Source organism: Thamnophis elegans, chromosome 3, assembly GCF_009769535.1.
Source record: "Thamnophis elegans isolate rThaEle1 chromosome 3, rThaEle1.pri, whole genome shotgun sequence".
Taxonomy (NCBI): Eukaryota; Metazoa; Chordata; class Lepidosauria; order Squamata; family Colubridae; genus Thamnophis; species Thamnophis elegans.
Genome location: NC_045543.1, coordinates 54,032,636 through 54,052,301, shown reverse-complemented (window position 1 = coordinate 54,052,301; position 19,666 = coordinate 54,032,636). Strand labels below are relative to the sequence as shown.

The 19,666-nt window shown below is 37.8% G+C and overlaps 1 protein-coding gene across 10 annotated transcripts in view; it reads right to left on the bottom strand.

The window, feature by feature from the left end:
- ZNF462 (zinc finger protein 462) overlaps positions 1 to 19,666 on the bottom strand; it is a 165,833-nt gene that overhangs the window by 102,157 nt on the left and 44,010 nt on the right. Inside the window, exon 1 of one of the 10 annotated variants that reach the window (XM_032214534.1) lies at positions 1,003 to 7,120. The exons of the other annotated variants lie outside the window; for them this stretch is intronic. The gene's annotated coding sequence lies outside the window, so the exon portion shown is untranslated. Of the gene's footprint in view, positions 1 to 1,002; positions 7,121 to 19,666 lie in introns of those variants that run through there. 10 annotated transcript variants of the gene reach the window in all.

Here is a 19,666-nt window from a genome sequence, read left to right as displayed (position 1 = left end):
TGTTTATCAAATGTTCAAAGCCGACCAGTCTGCCACCCGTATTACAAAGAAAAAGCAACACTACCAGGATCCTGCATCAGAAGAAAATTCCTTTCGATGGCATGGTTTTAAAAATGTGGACCTAATAAGCAGAAAACGCACACCCACGGCAATCTCTTGGTGCCCCACTTCACCTTCCTCTTTGCCCTGAAAGGCTGAATGCTGGCCCTGCCTCCTTTTCAGCTAACAATGTTAACAACAATCAGGAGACTCAAAATCTTTTATGTGCAAGCACCAGACCAGACTGTGTGTGGAAGAGGTTGCTATCTGCTCTGGATCAAATTACAGCAGTGAACACAGAGGCCCCACCCCATAAGTCTCCTTTTGCACAGTCCATTAGACCTGAAAACAATCTCTCTTTCCCTCCCCCTTCCCCCAACCCCTTTTGCCATGGTGCAGCAGACGACTCTTCTTGAATTCAAAACGCTCCAGAGGAAAAAGCAGGAGAGGAAATAATGAAACGGATCTTCTCACTGTCCATCTTCTTAACCCCCCCCCCCCCCAATCCTCAGCATAGTCTTTTCATCTACCGGTAAGTCAAACAAGCCACAGCTCTCTGAATGTGTTTATCACACTTTCAAGAGATATGAGCTCCTGCGTCACTGACGCTTTAAGACTCACTAAGCTGTCCTAGTCCTCTGAGCTTTAGGAGGGAGAGAGAGAGGTAGAGGGGGAGAGAGAGAGAGAGACAGACAGAGCAGCCATTTTAGCTCAGGCAAGCCATGTATTAAGTAAGGGAGAGATAGGCTGAGAGCTTCCAGCCTGCACACAACATGGCTTCACTTATCTCAGCCTCATCTCCACCACACAATATTTTCCATCTTCTCCTTTGCTTTCCAAGGCCAGGGTTAGAAAACAGATTTTTTTCCCCCTTGAAGGGGAAAGAACAGATGCCCAAGTTCAAGGTTGCAATCCAACCAGCTTTTTTCCTCCTCTCCTTGAACAAAGCCATGGTCAAAATACCTCTGAAGGTTCTTCCAACCCTCAATGATCCATCAGCAACAGTCTTTGCTTAAGCAAAAAAGATCTGGCCAGGTGGCCTCCCGGTCCAAAGCAAAGCAAGAAGCAGTAATGCAACCAGATTGTTATTATTATTACTATTGTTATTATTTCAAGACAGGATGGATAGAAGAAAGGGAGGCAGACGGAGAACCAGGAGAAAGAAAAGAAGAAGAGGGAGGGGGAAAGCCTTCCACAGTATGCGCTTTAACCTCATGGGAGTCATTCTTCTATCCACAGAAGACATACCATCTGACTCTGCCTGCCAGATTCCAAAGTCTAATGACCTTTGTTAATCACCAGCCAAGCTGTCTGCTTAGCAAGCCTTGCCAATAGGCACACCCTTCAACACAAAGGCTGCAGCTATTCCTTTGGAGAGAGGTTCTCTTGAAAGCTCCATTGTGTGTGGAAACCAAGGGGAAAGAAAAAAAAAAAACGGGCGGGGAATCTCTTCCTTTACATACCGGATGGAGTCTTCCTTTAAGGACTGAAAGGAACCAAAAGAAAAAAGAAAAGAAAAGAAAAGAAAGAAAGAAAAGGGGAAGAAAGAAGCAGGACTTTCTCTGCTGTGTTCCTCCTTGTTTAGAAAGTTCTCACATCAGCTTAGGAATCATAAGGAAGAAGAGAGAGGGGTGGGGGAATAACAAATGAAATATCTCCCTACAAGGTTAAAAAAAGCAAGTGAGAGTTGTCAGTACCACATGGTTGCATTTTCTTGAAGCTTCTTCTAAAGGTTATTAACTCTGGCTTGCCCATGAGTAAATCACTCAGACCAAACACTCTACTTGTTCTGTAGCAAAACAAGAACGCAGGGTAATGCAATTGTCAACTATTAACAAGGACAACTGTCCCAGGACAGATCTGGCTGAACTGAGCAGAAGCTCTGAGCTGAAGAAAAAGCACACCTGACACCTGGATTCTCATAGCAAGATGTTGCTGGCTCAGCTTTTGTTTGTTTTAAAGGAGATCTTTCTCCCCACCACCCACCCACCCACTCCAAAAAACAAAACAAAAAAACCCAACCATGCTGGAGGACTGTGTGCATGCATTTATTTAACATATACTCTCTTAACTTTCAAGACAGTGCCTCTGACTTTAATAACTTTATGGCCAGTTACATCTGAGCAGTCTTCAGTTTCATGTTTTCACCAAAATCTGAAGAAACGATTTCCTTATTATTTATTTATTTATTACTTCTAGAACATTTGAAGGTAGAGATGAGCTTCCTCCAAAGGCCTTACGTGGTTTCAGTGGTCAAAATAGTGTGTCTGTATTTTTCTTTGTCTAGGGAAGATAAGAGAGCAGGGAGAACCATCTGTCAGCCAAAGAATGGAGCTTTTCACTGCTGATGTTAATATGCTGTCAAGATGCACATGAAAGAAGATATATGGAAACAATATTGGCATGTTTGTCCATAATGACAAAGGCAGCAGTGGCATACTGTCCATATTATTATGGATTATACAAAAACAAAATAATAAAGAAACCCAAAAGACTAAGAAAGTTATTCAAAACCTGGCTGCCAAACAAAAATTTGTTAAAAATTTGGCATCCAAAAGAAAATTTATGCCAACTTAAAAATAGCATCATTGTTATTTGTTCACAACAAGGTGAAGTCACAGCTACCAGTTCCTTAACTGGTGTTCAACTTCACATGCATCAAATTCTTTCCAGGAACCTAGGATGTTCTGATATTATCAGTGTAGTATATATGCAGATCCAAGCATTCTGGCCTCCTGCAATTGACAGATGGAAAGTGCCATCCAAGAATTTTTGGTATGGCACCCAATGTGCCAATAAGCACTGGGGCCACCATGGATGTCTTATGCCCTGATTTTTCAATTACTCTTATTTAATAAACAACTACTTGCTTATTCCTAATGCAGGAGCGTCAAACTCGCAGCCCACGGCTGGATGCATCACGTGCTGCCTCCACCCCCGCCAGGTTTAGTGAAGGGGGGAAAGTCCCGATATATCACGTGACAACACCGTGACGATGCGAGTTTGATATCCCTGTCTTAATGCAACCATTCTAATAATTAGCATTAGGTAACATTTTGGAGTGATTAAGTATTGAAGAGACATTAAAGAGGTTTGCAAAGAGCTTTACATGGCACTGAAGCAACCATGTATGAGAGCATTAATGTACCACATATTTTCTAATCCCATTTAGATGTTCACTTAATGTGGAGAGCTCAAAGTCTAGAGCAGTGTTTTTCAATCTTAGAAACTTTAAGACATGTGGACTTCAACTCCCATAATTCCCCAATGGCTGGGTAGAGAATTTAGGGAGTTGAAGTTCATGTAGATTAAAGTTGTTAAGGTTGTGAAGACTGGGGTAGGGCACAGGGCTCAGCTCCATTATCAGTCAAGTGGGAAATCTGGAAAGGAAATCATATTTGTTCCAATGTAAGTAGACCTATCAAGGCAACTCAGAACTCTTATTTCTTTCAATTCCTGATCATACAGAAAGCTATACCTATAATTCAGCAAACACAAAAATAATTTAGGTCTCCCACACATTCAGATAAATACTTAAACAGCATTTTTCTAAAATTCTAATTCCATTTTATTTGCATCCTAGATTAAAGAATAATAAAATTGCTTCCAAGTTTAGAAACTTTTTCTGTTTTTAAAAGATAACATATTTGAATATTGTAACGTGATGTAAAAAATTAGAGATTTCATAGAGGGAAACAAAGAGTAAAAAGATGTAGTGTCCTAACCCTGATAGACTTCTATGTATCCCAGCCATTGTTTAAAATTACTCAGTATGTGAAATCTTTCAACCTTCAAACACAGGTCTTCTTACTTAACATGACAAAACACACACACACAAACACTAGAATTGATTGGGGAATAATTACAGTTTATTTAAATAAAAATATGCTGGTCATTTTTCTAATATCCATCTCAAGAAGTATCTCAAGTTCCATATAGGAGGATAAGGAAGGAAGGAAGGAAGGATTCTTGGTGAGAGAAAAACTGTTATGAATCCTCCAAAGATACAATTGTACAGAAGTTTTGCATTCTCCCTACATTTGAGCAAACATCTCTTAATAGAATCCAGAAGGCCACAGCATTGCTCTCATCCCACCCCCCCTCCTTATGCTGGAGAGACATTACCCAAAATAAGCATTGAAACAGCAATGTGATTCAACAGCCAACTAATTATAAATCTTACAAAACCTTCAAGAAATAGAACCTGAAATACCGAAAGCAACATCATACCGAGTGCATTCTTTCTTTTTTGTTCTTTTTTACAATTTCCCTGCTACAGAATTTTTTATTTTAAATCAGGAAACACTAGCAGTCCTAATGCAAAGTCTCCTATTGCTACCTTAGATTGACAGTTAAGTCTATTACATACAGTGTCTTTAGGACAAATTATGTTGACAATTTCAAAAATATTGTGAACTGTCATCTCTGTATCATCCATATTAGATCTAGTGCAAACACAGCACTATCTCCTGAAAACTGGCCAATCAGAAACTAGATTTGCAATGGGCAGCTCCCTTTTTAGTAAGGAATTTCCTCCTGCTATCTGGTTTCAACTATGTTCTGGTTCTATGCATAGGCAGCAACAAAATTTGCTCAAAATCATTTGCAAATCTTCTCCAATCCAAAGTTCAATTGAAGAACATCACAATGGGAAACAATGGTTAATGGTTAGTGTTAACAGTGACTGTTCGTGTGTGTGCAATTCTAGAATGCTTCACAAGTAAAGAACTGATAGAAACCTATCTCAGTTTAAATTGCACAAAACCAACAAATGATAACCATACTAAATGTTAATTGTACCTTCTCATTATAGACTCACCTTAAGTTTTTCTGGGCATGAAATATTTAGAATATTTAGTCTGATGACTTTATGAAAGTAATGGAAAATAGCCCTTTGTAGTAGTGCTGAGAGAAACAGAGAGGAAATGGGTGACAGGATGTGACTATATAGCTAGAAAAGCACCCAGACTTAGTGCAGTGACCTTGAGCCCAAGAGAAGCCTTAATATGTGGAGGCCAACTGCCTCTGATAGGTTTAATGTGGTGAAGGAGCAGAAGTAAGGAAGGAAGTAGATTGATAGCTAGTTAAAAAGAGCTTATGAATACTGGAGCAACTACCGGTACCAAGCTGCAATTTGTGGTTTCATGGGAGAGGGTTGAAATTTCCTAAGGTATATATAAAGAAGATCATACTTGAATATCTAGTTACTAAAAAAAAAGACTTTAAGAAGTTTTTGTATCTATACATACGAACAAACTCAACATAGGTTTGAGACTCCTCAGCAGACCTCTACAAACACTGTTACAAAACCAGGGTATTACTCCAAAATTAAGAGATGTTCTCCTTCTGATCAACTTGACAAATGGTTTCGCTCTTAAAGGAAAATTCCAATACCTCCATTCAGAAAACAACTTTAAGCGGTTGTGGTGGATAGAAGAGTAGACTTTTCAACAGAACAAAACTTAAGATTTGCATGAAAGGTTGGGATATCTTTTACTGAAGGCCATCAACCATACAAACAGAAGCAAATAAACATTGAAGTCCTTGTTGGAATTAAACTCCAGAATTATATAATACAATGTGTGCAATAAGTGCTGGTTTGGATATAACATGGGTGTGAATTTTGTTTGTGTTGCTTGACAAGGAAGTAGATAATATGCAAGTGGAAATCTATTCATGCAGGTATATGTGGTTAAAGATACATGATTATAAACATGCTGGGAAGACAAGAAGTGAATATGTTTTATTCTAATACTTCACAAGATGTATTAAGATGTACAAATCCACTTTGGGTCCAAAGTGAGAAAGGGATTCTCAGGATTTCTGTTTTCCAAAGGAATGTATTTCTTTCTTATTTTGCTTTTCCAAAATAAATATCTTTCAAGAGAACCCAATATAATTAAAAAGAAGCACAAAAATGTTAATACAATCAATTAGCATTTTTAAAGAGCAATAAAGAATGTTAAAAACAAGAAAAAATGTAGATTCATTCATGCCTAGTGGCTTGGCATCTTGATCTCATCATTTAATCATTCAAACATTTTGCATTGGGCTCTATTAATTGCATTATTTTTAAAATCTTGTTCCACAGCTTTTCAATTATCAAACTATATTAAAATTAGTAATTTTGATTTAAAAATGAACTGTTTTTTAAAAAGGTATGAAATGTAGCTTAATACCATTTTACAGACCAAAGAGTGAAATTAAAATAAATGTTTTAATCTGTATCTGCTAAAAAGCAGGAAAGGAGGATACAGATCAGATAATATTAAGAGGGAGAGTGCTTGACAAAGTAAGATCTCAAAATCTTAACTTAATGGATATATAAGATATGGGGCTCTCCTCTAGACACCAATAAAATAAGACATTGGAAAAATCATAAAAACTGATTATGTTCAAAATGTTCATTAAAAACTTCTGTTTTGTGAGTTAGTGGTATTTTATACAGACTTACTCCTGCCTTTTGCTGTGGGAGGGGAAGAATTCTATTCTCCAGATGTTATTTGAAGAGTTGAAACCTCCTTACAAATCACAAAATTTGTGATTGTGATTGATTCAACAATTAATTTCTACAGCATGCTTTATATAGTGTTATAACACTATGGTGTAGAGCAGTGGTTCTCAACATTTTTTTCACCACGGACTTTAAATACCTTTTGTGGCCATGGACTCCCAAGACCTAATTCAAGATTCAAATCATAACATTTCTTCAAACCTTCGCAGACCCCTTTTGATATTGTGGGCCACCCAGGGATCCACGGACCACAGGTTGAGAACCACTGGTGTAGAGCACTATTCCCCAAGCCTGTTGCACTCCAGTTATAAGATTTCCATAGTTATGATGCCAAGGGTGAATTGAGGTTTAATCTAATACATCCGGATGATGCCAGTTTAGGCAAGACTAATATGTATGGCATAGAAAACACTACTTAACCAGTCTGTTGCAAGGAAATTAGACTTGTGGCTGCAGTGGGATAATTGGTGAACACTGAAACAATTGGGATGAAATCAGGTTTCAGATCTCTACAGGGACAATACTACTTCAAGTTCAGTGACTATATACTGTTTATTTTTCAGATGCAGAAAATATAACAGAATGTGATGCTTCCCTTGAAAATCAAGATATTAGGGTGAAAATTAGTTTGATAAATCTGGACATCATATTGCATTCCAGTATGAAATGCCAACTTGATCCCAACAGCTGTTGTGTAAAAGCTCAGGAGTAAGAGAGGAATCTTCATTGCTTTATTTTATTAACATAAATTTCAACACAAATCTACTTCAGAGGAGATATGCAAAGAATTGTGCTGTGCCTAGGCTGTATTTCTTAATCTTTGTCATATGGACATCCCTTTGTTTGGGTGTTTCCCCTGGTTTCATATTTTGTACTTGAATGTAATGTCGTAGGATGTATGTATGTATGTATGTATGTATGTATGTATGTATGTATGTATGTATGTATATATATAAAGGTACTGCTTCCCTTTTGCCTTTCAGTTCCACTCTAGGAGCCTTCCAGGCAGTCGCTTACACAAAAAACCATTTTGTGTTACATTTTTGCTGTTAAATAAAGTCTCCATTTATTTATCAGCAAAAATGTAACACACACACAAACACACACATATATGAATATGACAGACAAATACACACATTTTATTATGCTGTTGTATTAACTGCATTAGTATTTCTACCTGGCTCCAAAACTTTATCTTTTTCATTCATAATAATCAATTATTTGATTTTTTAAAATTAAAAATGGAACTTTAAAAAAAAGGTATGAATTGTAGTTTAATTTTTCACATCAATAAAATAGTAAATTGTTACCAATTAAAAGTAGCTATAATTAAGTCTCATCATGATCAACACAAACTTATACTAACCGCTTATATGAAAACGAATCAAATTATATTCATGCAGAGCTACCAATATATTCTGTCTTTCATCTCATAAAACTTATTCTGTCCAGGCTAATTAACAGGTCTGAACTTTTGAAAGTTATGGACTTTCAGTTTCCATTTTTCCTGACCAAAATCAGTTCTATGAAGACACAAACTTGATGAGGTCAGTTTATTCTGTTTTTACATGCTGCTGGAGCTGGGCCAAGTAAACCAGAACACATAAGACAATAAAGTGAGAGAACAGTGAAGTGCAAAAGAGGAACAGAATTCATATTCAGCTGAACTTGAAACCTGTCACAAATAAGGAGCATTACCTGCTGCTTCCTAAGTGAATAAAATCTATTAACTAAGAATTATGAAATTCCTTCCTTGATGTCATAAAATGCTGGAAGAAATGCCAGTGAATCTGCTTCAGTGTTAAGATCTGTGCTGTTTTTTTAAAAAAGAAACTATGTAAAATGCTTAAACTGAAATCAGTCTGAGAACATTAACAAACAGAATTTATTATCAGCAAGTTTACTGGGGGGGGGGGAGGGAGTGCTGGCTAACCTTTTTGGCAGTATGCCACACATGAAGGCCAAAGTTTGAGATAATTCAATTGTAATGCAATCTACGCACAGCCCCACGTTACATGAGTCAGAAGCAAAGAACAGTCATAGAAGAAAACACAATTAGGCTCAATTAGGCCTAGGAGGCTTCATGTCTTATTATTGGAATGCCACTAAATCCTACAGTGTCTCCTGTTGCAGGCTGTAGCATGAAGGGTCTAGTGACAATGTTCTTTAGGGTGACTTTGTTGTTGGCCATTAGCTCTGATGGCAGTGGGACAGCCACCGAAGATCACCTGCTGGTTGACTAGTAGGCTTCTTGTGCCCTTGATTGGCCACTGTGAGAACAGACTTCTGCACTAGATGCCCTGAGGCCTGATCCAGCAGGCCATTGTTCATACGCTTATATTAAGATAATTAACTCAGCGCTGAAAGGAGTGCATTTTCCCCCCACCCCATTCCTGCTTTGAGTTACTGGAGCAATTTAGGGCCTTGGTCAAAACAGATTTCAGGCTTTTCTTTTGCATCCATATGTCTCCTCTCAATTATGATAACAGCTAAAGTACGTTTAAATATGAAGAAAATCCAGAATAACTTCATTATATGATATGAATTAAATATTTTCATTAATGTGATGGCAATTTGATCCTAGATAGGCAGATAAACTCCAGACAAATGCAAAAGGAGTACCTTACAAAACAAATTAGGATAAACAAGATTACTAAAGCATTTGCAGTCAGAAATGGAGAATAAATAATATTGCATTAATAAAAAAATAATTAATGCCACCTACGAATAGCTTTTTCCTTGAATTCATAAGCAAATTTATCAAGGAGGATAATTATAAGAGTATCTTGATCAATTTTTCCTTGCTTTGCTGAGGAGGTTGTGAATTTGATTTATCAGACTTAATTTCCTAAAGCAGTGTTTTTCAACCACTGTGCCGCGGCACACTAGTGTGCCGTGACATAGTGTAAGGTGTGCCGTGGGAAAATTACTTTATATATAGTCAATATAGGCACAGAGTTAAATTTTTGTAACATTTTCTAATGGTGGTGTGCCTTGTGATTTTTTTCATGAAAAAAGTGTGCCTTTGCACAAAAAAGGTTGAAAAACACTGTCCTAAAGGACCAACTTGATGCAACTGCTCTAAGCAGTTGTATTTTAGTTATCATATTCCAACTTGCTTTCCTTTCACTCATCCAAGAGCTTGAATTATTGGGCCTAGGACTCATCCCATCTACCCACAGCTACTGCTAATCCCAATTTGTAGGACTCCAAGTCTCCTGCAAGGAATTCTGGGAACAAGCTTCTACTTTGACTCTGGAAACATTGCCCTAAAGATGAAAGAGTAGATATGTGCTGAAATATAAGAAAAGAGCAGTATGTATTAATTTTTGTTCCAAAATTCAGTAGGGAAAGCCCAGTGCATTAAACATGGTACACAAGGAAGAGAAAGTACAGTTTGATTTAGGCTTTAGATGGTTCTGATCCCTGGAATATGATAATCCCTAATTTTGTTTTGCACCAATGGAATGAGTTTTTTTTTTAATTCCATCACAGAGTTGGCTTTCTGGAAATTGTAACGCTTTGTAAGATTATACGATGAATGCACAGTAACTCTCATCAGGTATTCCTAAAAACGCATAATTGTTTTATGTGTATTACTCCATAAAGATAGGTTGCAATTGCACAATCTTGGTGGCCCACTAAATGTAACAATCTGAACTAGCATGGAAGCCTACTGAGAGCAAATAAATGAGAACCCCCAATTTGACATGCAGGTAAACTAACTGAGCATGGCAGGACTTTCCTCTAGCTCCCAAGATATAAGCCTGACTTTCCAAGAAAAGTTTCTCTGGCCTTTGATGTGTCTTAAAAAAACAATAACGTGGAAATCACCAAGCTGGACAGCAAAAGAAAATAAGGGTTAATGTTGGAAATACGAGTTTAAAACAGATTATTTCAAGGTTAGGTACATATTGCAAAAAGAAGCAAAATCCCTCCCAGAAAAAGGTTAAAAACCTGAATGAAAACATCTACTTTAGAGGGCTTTGAAAGGACTTAGCAGACAGAAGCTTTGGTCTGGATATAGGACCTTTCAGTAACGTTTTTTCATCCTTATAACACTGACAACAATAACAAAATAAGAGCACAACGAAGGCAGGAAGGGTAAACCAAATTAACTGAAATAGAAATTGTCTCAGGAGGAGGAACCTACCAGCCTCCTTATGTTGCTTAATTACAATTCCCAGTGTGGCTCACCAATGGCCATGAGAACTGGAACTATTGGAAGTCCCCTCTGCCCTCACTAGCAGACATTCAGAAATTGAAACCTAGCAAAAATTAAACACGAAGGCGGCAACCTGGCAGAGACCCAATCATGGCAATTCTTTCTCTGTCAGTAATCTGCTTGTTTAGACATTCTATAGCCAGGATATAATGAAAGGAAGAAAGATATAGGCAGCTGAAGAAGAAGAAGAAGAAGAAGAAGAAGAAGAAGAAGAAGAAGAAGAGGAGGAGGAGGAGGAGGAGGAGGAGGAGGAGGAGGAGGAGGAGGAGGAGGAGGAGGAAGAGGAAGAAAAAGAGGAAGAAAAAGAGGAAGAAGAAGAAAAAAGGGGGGGAATGCACATCACTAAATAACAAGGATAGAAAGACAATGAACAAACAAAAGACCCTCATCCATAAAAAAATCCATATGATAAGTAGCAGGTTACAAATGTTCAAAGGAGAACATTTTCACTTTCTAAATGATAGCATATTTTTCATATCATGAAAAGTAGAGCTCGCTCATAAATTCTATCAAGCCTAATTATATACAATATTAAGTAATTATATATTAAAAATGTTTAATAGATCACTTTTGTTTGTATGTGAATTTCCTGAAAAAAAGTGTTTTCTGTTGGATTCTCATAACGAAGTGACTGATGGTTTTTGTCTTTTCAAGCTCTCTCTTCCTTTCAGAAATCCAAGAAGACAGATTTTAATTTTAAGGTGTTTTAATTTTTTATCTGCCATAAAATATGCATTCCTTACACTTTTCCTGTTCAGTGCTCTTCATTTCTGCTTCCATAGCCAGCAAATATGCCAAATAGTATATGCAGCTTGAGCTGCCTTTGCTGTGTGTTCTTTTCTACTCCTAATTATTTCTGAATTAATATCTTTGGGGAAGAAAATAGAAAGACTACATCTGGCTCAGGTTTTTTTTTCTCTTTGAAGAAATAAACCAAAGCTGCTGAAGAAAATTCTTTGTTCAGATGACAGCCTTATGTATTTAGTAGACTTCCCAAATCATGGTGTCTTAATCACATGCAGGTAGGGAATAATTTCAAAGCTCCTGAGACAACCTACCTACAGGGTCATTTAGGGAAAACAAGGTTACAGTCTAATCCCTGTTATAATTTAGACAAGCTATGGCCAAGCTGATGCTCTGTGGCTTGTAACTAGCTTTCATTGACAGCAAAGGGAACCAGCAAACCTGCAGGGTACCCATTGTGAAATACTATCTTGGACTAGTTCTCCTGGTTCAAGGCCATCTCAGCTTGAAGATATCAAGGCCTCAATGCATAGTGCTGGGATATGTACCCACTGAGCATCATAAACATGAATTTTAGACAATAACAACCACAACCAGCCTGCCATAATTGTATTAAAGGCTAATGTTTTACACAGCGCAGGAAGGAAGAGAAAATAACAGGAATAAAAAACATGCTCCTTATATTTGGAGAGCCTTAGCTAAGATCAGGAGGAAAAAGTATTTTTATGCAAAGTAGGACTTTTGTGAGAGACTTTAAACATAGCTATTTACAATCTGTGTGGTCCGGCATGGGGTCGGTGAGAACTATGATAAATTGGAATGACTACAACTGCTTGCCACAGTTCTTCTTGTTGCTCCTTTGAACTGAATTACCAATACATAGTGAACGAGGCTAACCGTGAACAGAAAAGTGCAGAGTCCATCTTTGATAGTAACTCAATTGGCTTATAATAGAGAAGCTTATCCTTGGCAGGCACAGGTGTGCTCACAGAACAAACAATTCAATATGGAGACTCAAGTATTTGACTGTACAACTGATGATTAAAACAATATACTATATACCGTATATACTCGAGTATAGGCCGACCCGAATATAAGCCGAGGCACCTAATTTTACCACAAAAAAACTGGAAAAGTTATTGACTCGAGTATAAGCCTAGGGTGGGAAATGCAGCAGCTACCGGTAAATTTCAAAAATAAAAATAGATACCAATAATGTTTTTGAATATTTATTTCAAAGAAAAACAGTAAACTAGCGGTGTATTCAATGAAATACTTCACTCACCTCATGATGCTGATGTCCCGCTATGATGATGATGTCCCGTGCAGCCGCGGGAGCGATGTCCCGCCTCCTATGACACACGGCACAGTGATTCCTATCATTGGATCACTGTACCAGAGGAGGTGGGACATCGCTATGTGGCTGCTTGCCATAACAAGGAGGAGGTGGGACATCGTTGCAGAGCGGCAGGAGGGGGAGGAAGGGGAATCGTAAGACAGCCCTGCATTACATTAGAACGTGAGGAGGGGGGATGGTGCGGTGCGCGCTGCGCGGCAAACTGACACAGAGGGAGGGGAAACTCACAGGGGCACCGGGCCATTCACGAGTGTCACCCAGCGGCATGGCCCCGCCCCTTTTTCTCCTCCATTTCGGGCAAATTTTTCACTGACTCGAATATAAGCCGAGGCGGCTTTTTTCAGCCCAAAAAGTGGGCTGAAAAACTAGGCTTATACTCGAGTATATACAGTACATGTCTACACAGAGAGAGACAGAGAATTAAATGAATTCTTACTAACCAGATCTAGTGGAAAATAAAAAAACTCGTCCTTTCCCCAGAATTACAGGAAGTCCTCAATTTATGACCACAATTGAGCCTAAAATTTCTGTTGCTAAGTGAGACAGCTGTTAAGTGAGTTTTGCCTCATTTTACCTTTCTTGCCACAGTAAAGTTAGTAACACATTGCTAAGTTAGTTGTTTAACACTGTAGTTGTTAAATGAAACTGATTTCCCCATTGACTTTGCTTGTCAGAAGGTTGCAAAAGGTGATCAACTGACCCTATCATAAATAGGAATCAGTCGCCAAGCACCTGAATTTTGATCACATGACCAGGGGTATGCTGCAATTGTTGTAAGCGTGAAGCAGCTTGATGTATTCCCTGCAAAGGTACAATATACAAACATAAGGATCCTATGATCCATGAAAATGTTCTGCTTTCAGTGGAAACCTGTTAAATACATGAATAGCAGATGCAATAGAAAAATACCTTCAGATATCACCTTACTGCTGACAAACAAGCAAGCAATGCACTGTTTGCAATGATTACACTAATCATAAAAAGTGACCCATCACACCTCTTGATTGTCATCACCATTGAAAGACATTTCTGTTTGTAAGAGTTAATTGGTTTGTTATATGCAATAATATGCATACCCCATGCATGTTACATGCAATAATATGCATACCCCATGCATGGACCAAAGTCACAAGTCTCTATGACTAAACATGTTTGGTAAGCCAATAATGAATTTATTGTATTTCTAGCTCAGCTAACCCTAAGAGACATAACTTTTAGTTATGCGCTTTTAGTTACTTTCTCCAAATGCTTGGCTGTTGGGTAACTATTACAAAGAAATCCGTGTCACTTCATTTATAGAAGATATTGTGGAATGAGTCATGTGGACTCAATGGTGGTCAAAATTCAGAGAGCATCTGGTCATATCTTTTGAGAGGATTTATTATATATTTTATTTATTCATTGAGTAAATTTGCAGGCTGCTCATCTCATTCATATGACTCTAGGTGTCCGACAACTGAAACAAACAGTAAAAACAACATAAATAAGAATAAGAGCTGAAAAGAATCACATTCAAATGAGCCAGAACATGGACTCAAAGCCAGGTTTTTAGTGCCTTTTTGGGACAAGTCTAATTTCAGTAATGTACCAAATGATGTACCAAAAGGTAGGTGCCATGCCAAAAAAAAAAAACCTCTTCTCCTGGGTCCTGACAGATGGCACTTTCTTGTAGATAGGATTCAGTGCATATGTCTCCTGCCTCTTCTCCAGTCTAACAGAATGGTAGACACCACAGGAAAAGATGGTTACATAACTAAAATTAACCTTTCTATTTAATGTATAATTTTTATGAGCTGCAGCTCCTTTTATCAGATGTAGGCTTATGCCTTAAATTGTCAGTCTCAAAAGATTCTTTAAATTTCCATTTCTTCAAGGAGGCTCTCTTGACATTCACACTTTGTCTCTTGAGCAGGAGAAAAAGTTCTCCCAAAATTTAATATCCCCTGATTAAAACTATTAGCGTAGCCGTTAGAGATCTGAGCCACGGAGGCGCAGTGGTTAGAGTGCAGTACTGCAGGCTACTTGTGCTGACTGCCTGTAATTTGGCATGTCAAATCTCACCAGGCTCAAGGTTGACTTAGCCTTCCATCCTTCCAAGGTGGGTAAAATGAGGACCTAGATTGTTGGGGGCAATATGCTGATTCTTTAAACCGCTTAGAGAAGGCTGTAAAGCACTGTAAAGGGGTATATAAGTTTAAGCGCTATTGCTGCTACCCCATTCTTTCTATTTTGTACCAATAGTTGTTCCTATTAGTTGGTTTTTGTTTTGTATTGCATTTGAATTGTTTAATGAATAATTTAACTGATCCAGATAATTTCCAGTTGGACTCGCATATAGTGTAAGTTCCTCTATACAAAAATACAGAAAGAGGAAGAAACTGGGGCATTTTATAAGCCAAACTCCTAATAAGCACTTATTTGAAATACATTTCTTTACGTATTTGCATTAGTGGGTAAGTTAAGAACTAATTTATAATATCCTTTCTGAATTTATTATGACTTTTTACCAAGACAATAAATTTGATAACTCTTGCTACATTTCAACTTGGAGTCTGGACAGTTTCAAATTCTATCAGGTAGTAAATCTAGTTATATACAGCAGGATGCTTTTTAATAATAATAATAATAAACCCTCTAAGGAGCTCATCATACAGAGTTGTAAGTAATAACCTGCCTAGACTAGAACAGCTCAAGAAAACTCCTTTATAATTTAGGAAAATATGATTAATGCATTTGTAAGCTGCCCCACTATTCTGAACTCATGATACTTAACATATCATGTTTAACCCAAGGATAATATGTAGTAATTGGTTATTGCCATTTTATCCTTTTAAGATTAATTAAAAATTGAAATTCAGGAATAGATCTAACTAGGGAAACAAACTGGGTTCCATGCCAAGAAAAGCAGACAAAAAAAGTAAAAAGAAAGAATGTAAATTTTATCCAAGATACATGATTTAATTACATTTAGCTACCTTAGAGTTCCCGCTCACCAGTAATCAGTCACTGCATTAAAAGTTTCTGAAATTTTACGGAGGCAAGAGTTTTCATCAGCTAATAAAATACAGCTAAAAACAGACTAGTCCATTTATAAACTACATGGTGTCTAACATTTGGCATTCAAGTACAATATGCAGATTTCCAAAATGTCTGTGCTTCCATAAGCATAATTCCATAACCTTAGCTAAATATGAAAAGCCAAGATGACTTGGTCTTCTGAAGTTTTCACAAAGAAAGTATATTGTTTGTTTATATCTAATTAGATATCTTTAAATTATATATCTAATTTATATCTTTAAAAATTGAAATTTAATCAGACAAGTTCTGAAATGAGAAATCGCTGGGAACTCAAGAAGCCAATTTTGAGTATCATGATAGAAAAGTAGGGGATGTGTTTAGATGACTGGGGTTTTGCACACTGTGGGTTGGTTCACAAAACAAAATGGGAGGAGTCACTTTAAAAAAAATTACTTGGGTTTGTGCAGGCAATATAAAAGTAACATCTAATCTTACACTGGGCTCTGATCCTCATTTTACCAATATAAACCCATAGTAAGGAGGTACTGCATTGTACTGTAATGTTTGTAAAGTCCTATAAAATATAGTCATAATACTAATGCCATTTTTATTTCTTGCACAAACTGAAACTTAATAACATCATTATTAGTTATTAATTAGTTATTCAACTAACATTAGTTTTACTAATAGGTAATCACATACATTCATTTATGGTTTTAGGGAGTATTACAAAGTTTTGAGAACCACCGGATTAAGCAATACCTATTGTGGTGCCCAGAAGTATTCTACATATTTATTCTTATATTTGCGATTACTTTTTCAAGTTATGAATTTAAAAGAAAAATGTAACAGCTGCCTAAAGAGCTTATTCCACCCCACCCCCGAATACACTATTACCTACAACCTCAAATAAAATTCTTATAGCGGTTTCTAATAGATACTGTACAGGTAATCCTCAATTTATGACCAGTCACTCAGTGACCTTTTGAAGTTATGATAGACCTTCCCCAAGCTGTGACTCAGATTTAGAGTTTCGATGGGTGTGTACTTCTCCGTGGTCATGTGGCCACATTTTGGGCATTCAGCAACTGGCTTGCATTTACATCTGTTTGTAGTGTCCCACAATGTATACCATGAACACAATTTACTATGCTTTTGCTGGAAACTGGCATTTACTTCAGTAACTTTAAAACAGTGGCATCAAACTCAAGGCTCATGGGCTGCTTCCAGCCATGATGTGATTGGATCTGGTCCACAGGGCTGTCCTGAAAAATGTAAGAGGCCAGCCTGCGTCTCTTCAGTCCCAGTCTACCCAATGCAAAGAGGAAGCATGCCAGCAGTTTGGGGAGTAGCACCAAACTGGCCACACCCATCCAGTCAGCCATGTCTGCCTATCCCCCCCCCCCGAGGTCAACCACAGCCCTGATACGGCCCTCAATGAAATTGAGTTTGACACTACTAGTTTAAAACAAATCAAAGACCTCTTATTTTAATCCTGAGCTACAAATATTCCCCTTTATTGGATTGGAAATCATTCTAGTAGCTGTGTACCTCTAACATTCACAATCTTGTGATGTGCTTGAAACATTGCATGTGATATTCAAAGCTTGGTTTGATGAAACATGTTCATTCTACTCCCATGACTTGTTTTGTAACCAAAGATGAGAGTCTGAGCAATATTTTTCTGTCTATTTAAAGTTTTGAATTCTTTAAAATGGAATTATATTTGTATGGATTTTGCTATATTTGTGTGTGTGTGCATAAAACCTCTGTTTTCTTTTGTTTTAGTTCTCTATTTTCCCTGTAGGATAAGTAATAAATACGTAAAAATAAAAAAATGTTTATTTATATAATATTATTTTGTCCATTTCATGGCTTGTCTTAGTAGAAAACAAAGGACACAAAAATGTAATATACAACTAGAAGAGATGGAACACTCTTTAATTCTATAACTCCCCGTCAAAGAACATGAGATGTGACCTTAAAGACCATCTATGGAAAAAGGGACATTGTATTGACATAGATCTTGAAATACAATTTAAGTCTATGTGATTTAGCAAACAAAGCAAGTTGCCAGCCTTCCCACTGGCAATGCATAGGTGTTAATGAAGCCTGATTTCAAGCAGAATTATGCTTTAGACATGATTAGACAAAACAACTAGCTGAGGTAATTTTCAGCCTTCCAGAAATTTCAGCAGCTAAATCTGAAGTCACTGTATGTTTTGCTGTGTGGAAATGTTGTGGTCTATCTTCTCTCAACTCCATTCGCATTGTATGAAATTCTAATTATTAACATCCAAGAAATATTATAGATACTGAAGCAGAAACTCATCCATAAATTTGTTTCCTGGTGCTGCAGCAGTTTTTTATGCTATAGATGCTTACATTTATCTCTTCCAGAATCCAAAAGAATAGACATTCCTTTCCAGAAAAAAAAAATTTTTATTTGAAAAGCAGACATTAGCCTGAAGTGAATAATCCTAGTTTCCTGTCTTCTCCCCAGAATTTTATAGAATAGTTGATGGTAGGGATCCAGATTGTGTTATGGATCAAATATTATAGGTGCTGATTTAGATTCAGGTTTTTGAGTGTTCAAATGCACCGATTCCACAAAACCAGCCATAAAGATCCATTTATAAGTCAAAGTGTTGTTTCATTATGTTCAGGAATCATATTCCACGGAGAAAAAAAAGTTTCACCTTTTTGAATTGGACAAATGAGCTTGCTGCGATAGCCACGCCCTACATTTCTAAAAATCATTTGGTTTCTCTTTTGATGTGCTCTTTCTTTTATCCGTGTCATGAAAATTTCAGTAGCTTCAGTAACTTGACTAATAATGTATAATTTTCAATCTGTTTTCTATAGGGCTTCTTCTGACGTTTTCAGATTAATTTATCCCAGTGTATTAGGCATGTTGTAATGCGCATACACATGCAAATGTGGATGCTTATGTGCAGATATTTAAAAGTGAATTCATCTGTGCCTTTGGGATTTTTTTAGGAGTTTTCTTTTTTTAACTTTCAAGGCAATGTTGAAATAACTGGTCAAATCCCTTTAGTTTTCTTGTCAAGGTTTTTGGAAGTGGTTTGCCATTGCTTCCTTCCTAGGGCTGAAAAAGGGGGATTGGCCCTAGGTCACCCAGCTGGAGCTAGCTTCACTCTACATGGGGCAGCCCTTGAAGAGCATTCGGAGACTTCAGCTTGTCCAGAATGCAGCCGCGCGAGCAATTGTGGGTGCACCTCGGTACACCCACGTTACACCTATCCTCCGCGAGCTGCACTGGCTGCCTATTGGTCTCCGGATATGCTTCAAGGTGCTAGTCGTCACTTATAAAGCCCTTCATGGTATTGGAGGACCTGGGTACTTGAGAGACCACCTGCTGCCAATTACCTCCCAAAGACCTATTAGATCCCACAGACTAGGCCTCCTCCGAATTCCATCCGCCAGCCAATGCCGTTTGTCGACTACCCGGAGGAGGGCCTTCTCTGTGGCTGCTCCGGCCCTCTGGAACGACCTCCCCGTGGAGATCCGGACCCTCACCACCCTTCAGGCTTTCCGCAAAGCCGTCAAAACCTGGCTGTTCCGACAGGCCTGGGGCTGATGAGTTCCCACCCCCTCTCGAATTTGTGCAGCTGTTGGTTGCTTTTAAATTGTTTTTATATTTTGTTTGTTTGCCTTTTGTTTTTGTCTGTATTATCCCTTTCCCCTTTGGTTTGTTAGCCGCCCTGAGTCCCTTCGGGAATAGGGCGGCATACAAGTGCAATAAACC